This window comes from Olea europaea, unplaced genomic scaffold, assembly GCF_002742605.1.
Source record: "Olea europaea var. sylvestris unplaced genomic scaffold, O_europaea_v1 scaffold701, whole genome shotgun sequence".
In the NCBI taxonomy this organism is placed as follows: domain Eukaryota; kingdom Viridiplantae; phylum Streptophyta; class Magnoliopsida; order Lamiales; family Oleaceae; genus Olea; species Olea europaea.
Window position 1 is genome coordinate 360,371 of NW_019265404.1, and position 6,737 is coordinate 367,107.

Here is a 6,737-nt window from a genome sequence, read left to right on the forward strand (position 1 = left end):
ACATGTGGCCATGGATGAAGATCAGAATAATTCCCCTTATTCTTTCTCCAAAACAGGCTAAAATTTACATTGACCTGTGAGAAGGATAGTCAAACATTGTCTAAAGCAATTAAAAAGAAGAACAGTTTCTAAGTTCTGCATATAGGAACAAGTCATCATTACAAATACGAGCCACTCAAGCTTGTCAAGTTAAATAAAACACGACCAAAAAAAATAAGTATACCTCAACAACTCCAACTCCACAACATAACCAACAAGGAGTGATGCAAAAAGAAGGAAAAAAAGAAGCAAGATAGAGAGAGATTTAATTCATAGTTCAAGATACCCAACTTGCTGGTGATTCAGTTATATTCCAGCATTTTTTATCAACTTCCTTTAATCCCTCTATTAACCACCAATTCAAAGCCATAAACCACGGCCTCCAACATTTATTGGGGCCAAAGATAGGCAAAGAAGAGGAAAATTTTCTTTGATTTGATGGTTAACATAGGGATTAAATGGAATTAATCAAAATCTCCCTTAACAAAAGGGAGAGTTATGACTTAAAAGTATAATGAAAACCTTGCTAGCAAGAAAAAATGGAGGCCTCTGAACTAACTCCAAGTCACATTCAGCCAAATATGGAACAAGGAATTGATCCGTCTCCCTGAACATTCACGTATGGCAATGTGAGAGAAATAAGCAAAACAGAGGAATCCGCATAAATTGATTGCAAAATGACAGTGAAGAATTAGAAGATTCACAATCACAAGTGAAGAATACCATCAAGTTATATAATAGATGAAGCAGAAACTGTATATAGTTAATATCATCAAGATTAAAAATAAAAAAGAACTACTGACCTCTCCCAGGCAATGAAATGCGCCATATATACCTCCAAATAAAGTCGAGAATATAGCATACCAGATCTGGGCATCCATTAATAGACCTAAAAAGGCATAGTAGATTTAAAGCAAGAGAGTCGAGACCTAACCAAAAAAGGCACATCAATGAAAGCTTCCTCTAAAACAAAAAGCAAGAAATTTTATTGTAAATATTGTATAATCCATACAAAAATAATTGGCGCCCAAAGTGCAATACAACACTAATATTGCTTTTAGCTTTAAATCACGTGATGAAATGAAAACTAATATCAATGCCAATAATTTGTGTGGACAGCTCCAAACAGTAATATTTACTACCTCAGGGGAAAAACTCATGCCATTGGTATGTTGATATAAGAACAATCATTATATCTTTTGTTGCAATTCAAATCTTTATTAGTTAAACATCAGCTGCTCCATGTCATTATACATTTAGATTAATGAAACAGATCAGATTATCCACTACATAAGCACATTCCAATAAACATAATATGTTCTTCCTTGACCACATGGCATGATACCGAAAGCACCTCAATATAATAATGAGTTAATTAAATAACTCATCATCAACATTTATATCTGGTTACTACTTGCTCACTCACAAATAAAAGGTTACTGAACGCTCACTCAATTTTATAGAACTTTACCCATCCATCATCCTTTCAATTCCATCTGTCCACCTTGACGAAAAAATACACGTGGTGGACGGAAATCCCTCGTGGCATCAAACACCGTTAAATATTGACAACTAGACATTAATCACCAAATGTGAAACAACATTTTCTCTTTAAAAATGCAAGAAACGTTTTTCTCATATTCCCAAATCAAAATTCAATTTCACCAAGAACCCTTAATCCATTTTTTCTCCATAACAACCCATCGATTTCCACCCAAATCAACAAACCTTTCCTTCCAGACCAATCTCTATAGGGAAACCAAGAATCCAAACCACCCCCGAATCGTTCTCAAATTGAAACGAACCCTATAAAGAAAACCAATTATTTTACCTCATCATGGAAAATTCTTCATGATATCATAGAATTTCTTACAAATTTTTAGTGTTATGTCTTCAATGCATGTCTAGACTTACTATTATGTGCCATTCCAAACCGCAAATTGACTACACAAAGTATTTAAATTGATGGCATAGGTTTTGCCATCTCTAAAAATCCTCTAAGAAGTTATGTAGCCATTTGGCCTCTTCACCATATTTGTTCAGTCACAAAGTCCTCATGGATGGAGAACAACTCCGAAAGACTGTTTTGGGATTTGGCTTGATCAAAGTGAAGATTACATCACAAATTTATGTGCTGATTCTGATTGAAATTACAGGGAACATTTAATAGGTTGTTACTGTGTTTTGAATGTGTAACTGGTAGGTTGTTGTTGGTGTTTGTAAGTCTTGATCATGTAGAAATGTAGATGGTGATGGTAGATGTTCAGCTGTTTGACATAATTGTGGAGTCAATGGTTGTAGTGGTAGGTGTATGTGTTGTATTGATGGTTGGGGAATCTTCAACGGAAATCAGATTTTTTTTTTTTTTTTTTTGGCAGTTTTTAATTGAATAGGTTCCTTTTGTTTTCATGTTGGTTACATTTTATGTTTGTTGTGGAAAGATCCTTCGCTGGAAATTTTTTTGAAGTAAAGATATTTACCCAAAAATGAAGGGAAACCAAAATATAAGTGCCCTTTTGCCTAAATACATCAGTGTCATTCTGCCCAAATTTCTGTGTTTTGTGGAGTCAGTGCCCTTATGTAAACTTGAACTCTTGTCATCCCTTAAATCCCCAATTTATATATGATATTAACCAAAAATGTCATATGACAGATTGTGACAATCACAATCAGTTCCTATTCAAGATTTCAAATTACAAATGGACAAAGATACATGCACAAAGTGATCCCTTTACCACATATAATAAGTCTATCTTTCTGCCCAAATTTCTTCATAGATTAAGTTAGCATCATTGAACTTCTGCCTAAATCCACAAAGTCTTGCCTTTTTAAAGTATAAGTAGCATCAGTAATTTTAAAGATATGCAACATTAGCAACCAAAGATCAGTAGCATCAATATTTTTAAATTTTTATCTGTAAATGTGAAATTAGTATCTGTATCTGAATTTCAGCAGTAACAAGAAGCATTACTACTGAAAAAAAAATTAGTGAAAAAATTTTTATACTGGCCAGCATGTGTTTTAATTATTATTTAGTGAAAAAAATTTCCAGAAAAACAAGTGGCAAAACATTGAAATCTGTCACCACATACAAGATTGTCATTGAGATGTAATAACGAGAGCTCTAAAATCAGAAGAAAACTGACATAACTGAAGAAATGGAAACCCACAAAATAGATAGCATAAAGCCACGAGAGTATACGAAGAAAATGTTATAATCGTTAAAACTTGAGAAAGTATTGCAATTAAAAAAAAAATGAATATTCAATGCAACCGAGTACAACACTTGATATTCCAAAAACAAAGTGTTAGACAAAGTGGTCCAATAAAGTGTTCCTCCAAAAATATTTTAGGATATTACCTCCTTGTGGTCCCTCATATGTTGTCTCCAAGATTACTTCTTCAATAATAATGTTGTCTGCCATTTGTGGGGCATGTAAAGGAATTTATGGGTTAATATGAATTTGGGGATTTTTCCAACGTGAGTTCAATATGCAATGGTTTCTTGATTTGGATTTGATGCAAGGAAGAATTGACTAATGTTGTGGAGTAGAAATTGATTTGGGGCTCCAGACAATCGCTCAGTGTTCTGGGAAAAATGCAATGGAAAATTTGGAAGAAAAAACCTACTTAAATTTAATTGATTTTGTTCCACGTTGTCAAAATATTTAACACCGTTACGTCCATGTATGACTTTCATCTACCACGTGGGTTTTTTTTGGTCCATGTGGATGGATGGATTTTAAATGGGTGATGGATGGGTAACTTTATCCAAAAGTCGGTGAGTGATCGGTAACTTTATTTTTGAGTGAGTAAGTAGTAACCGAAGTGAAATGCTAGTGATTGTCTATTTAATTCACTTGTTATTATAACTAAAAGCCAACTTGGTTATGATAAGAAGCACCCAGCCCAATGTATAATTGAAATTTTAAATAAAAGTAAGTAGTAACAAACTATGTGATGTTATACAACCCGAAGGCTTCTGCCTATGATTCCTTACTTGAATAGAGAAAATGAGCTTTGTATCTATGCTTTAAATTGGAAATTCATGCTTTAAAAAAGAAAACAGGCACTCTCTCAGACAAAGAAAGGTACAAGCAATCAATGCACACGGCAAGAACAATCCTGCAACACCCAAAAGTTTTTGTCCATGCTTTAAATTGGAAATAATGTTAAAATTTTGGAATTAAAAGATAGAATTTAAACTAGAAGTATGTAGTATGTACATATATACTTTTGAGGATGAATTTTCCACAGCCATTGGGGACAAGAAGCATCCAGAACTGTCCAGAGTGAAGATTACATCACAAATTTATGTGCTGATTCTGATTGAAATTACAGGGAACATTTAATAGGTTGTTACTGTGTTTTGAATGTGTAACTGGTAGGTTGTTGTTGGTGTTTGTAAGTCTTGATCATGTAGAAATGTAGATGGTGATGGTAGATGTTCAGCTGTTTGACATAATTGTGGAGTCAATGGTTGTAGTGGTAGGTGTATGTGTTGTATTGATGGTTGGGGAATCTTCAACGGAAATCAGATTTTTTTTTTTTTTTTTTTTGATATATATTAAGTAGCATCATTGACCTTCTGCCTAAATCCATAAAGTCTTGCCTTTTTAAAGTATAAGTAGCATCAGTAATTTTAAAGATATGCAACATTAGCAACCAAAGATCAGTAGCATCAATATTTTTAAATTTTTATCTGTAAATGTGAAATTAGTATCTGTATCTGAATTTCAGCAGTAACAAGAAGCATTACTACTGAAAAAAAAATTAGTGAAAAAATTTTTATACTGGCCAGCATGTGTTTTAATTATTATTTAGTGAAAAAAATTTCCAGAAAAACAAGTGGCAAAACATTGAAATCTGTCACCACATACAAGATTGTCATTGAGATGTAATAACGAGAGCTCTAAAATCAGAAGAAAACTGACATAACTGAAGAAATGGAAACCCACAAAATAGATAGCATAAAGCCACGAGAGTATACGAAGAAAATGTTATAATCGTTAAAACTTGAGAAAGTATTGCAATTAAAAAAAAAATGAATATTCAATGCAACCGAGTACAACACTTGATATTCCAAAAACAAAGTGTTAGACAAAGTGGTCCAATAAAGTGTTCCTCCAAAAATATTTTAGGATATTACCTCCTTGTGGTCCCTCATATGTTGTCTCCAAGATTACTTCTTCAATAATAGTGTTGTCTGCCATTTGTGGGGCATGAAAAGAAATTTATGGGTTCATATGAATTTGGGGATTTTTCCAACGGGAGTTCAATATGCAATGGTTCCTTGATTTGGGGTGATTTGGATTTGATGCAAGGAAGAATTGAGTAATGTTGTGGAGTAGAAATTGATTTGGGGCTCCAGACAATCGCTCAGTGTTCTGGGAAAAATGCAATGGAAAATTTGGAAGAAAAAACCTACTTAAATTTAATTGATTTTGTTCCACGTTGTCAAAATATTTAACACCGTTACGTCCATGTATGACTTTCATCTACCACGTGGGTTTTTTTTGGTCCATGTGGATGGATGGATTTTAAATGGGTGATGGATGGGTAACTTTATCTAAAATTCGGTGAGTAATCGGTAACTTTTTATTTTTGAGTGAGTAAGTAGTAACCGAAGTGAAATGTTAGTGATTGTCTATTTAATTAACTCAATTTATGAGCATTAGACAAATGCAATAAATAGTTCATTGAAAAATTAAAATGGGAATATTAAACATAATTTGTAACTTTAAAAGTTAATGCGATATTACAATCGATATAGTTTGATTCCTCAATTCAATTAGTAATACTTCTAAAATCCACTTCTTCCCCATACTACAAGTGAAAGGGAAAATGTAAAGAATATTATTAAAGCAGCCCATTCAAAGTGTAAGTTTTTCTTCAAAAACTAAACAAATTAGAAAGGATTTCACTTCGAGTACGTCCATTTCACTACGAAACTCAAATAAAGCAGTGAAAAAGCAAAATTTATAAGCATTGGACAAAAATGCAATAGAAACCCAGCTGCAGTTTATTGACAATATCAGAATAGAAAATTTTATAGTTCTATTCATTTATCTCCTAGATAATACTCATATCGAGTGCTTTGTGAAAGTCTATTCTCGAGCACTTTGGATTTTCTTCGAGCAGACATACTTTGAAACCATGCTCAAGCACACATGTCCTGAAAAATGTGCTCGAGCGCCTTTTGGATGTTTGCTGAATAGAGAAGAGTTATTCCACTTTCAAGATTTTTAAGGATAAATCTCCTTTACTAGGGCCTGGCCCCCTGGCATTACCAGGGCCTATGTGGCCTGGTAATATAGCAGGGTTCAATTTTTTATGACTTACTCAACCAACTGTTAATATCCGTCAACACAACCTTAATTACAACTTGATTTAATGAGTTTTGGACATGGAACTTGACAAGACTTCTTTAGACCTAAACACATTGTATTAGCTCATTCATTCTAGAGCTCATTTCGATGACTTTTCAACTAACTCTCTATTTAATTTTTTTGTAAGAGGATTTAAAATATTACCCTTTGACCTTACCTATGAATAGAGATAACTTTGGTTGAAAGTATTGTCTTATAGTGTTATGTCTTCAATGCATGTCTAGACTTACTATTATGTGCCATTCCAAACCGCAAATTGACTACACAAAGTATTTAAATTGATGGCATAGGTTTTGCCATCTCTAAAAA

At 33.2% G+C, this 6,737-nt stretch overlaps 1 long non-coding RNA gene across 1 annotated transcript; it reads right to left on the reverse strand.

The window, feature by feature from the left end:
* Positions 1 to 3,813: 3,813 nt before the first annotated feature.
* On the reverse strand, positions 3,814 to 4,324 carry LOC111390656. The gene is made up of 2 exons (XR_002701966.1): positions 4,274 to 4,324; positions 3,814 to 4,164 (listed from the first exon to the last, which is right to left on the reverse strand). It is a non-coding gene; the product is annotated as an uncharacterized LOC111390656 (long non-coding RNA).
* Positions 4,325 to 6,737: the final 2,413 nt, after the last annotated feature.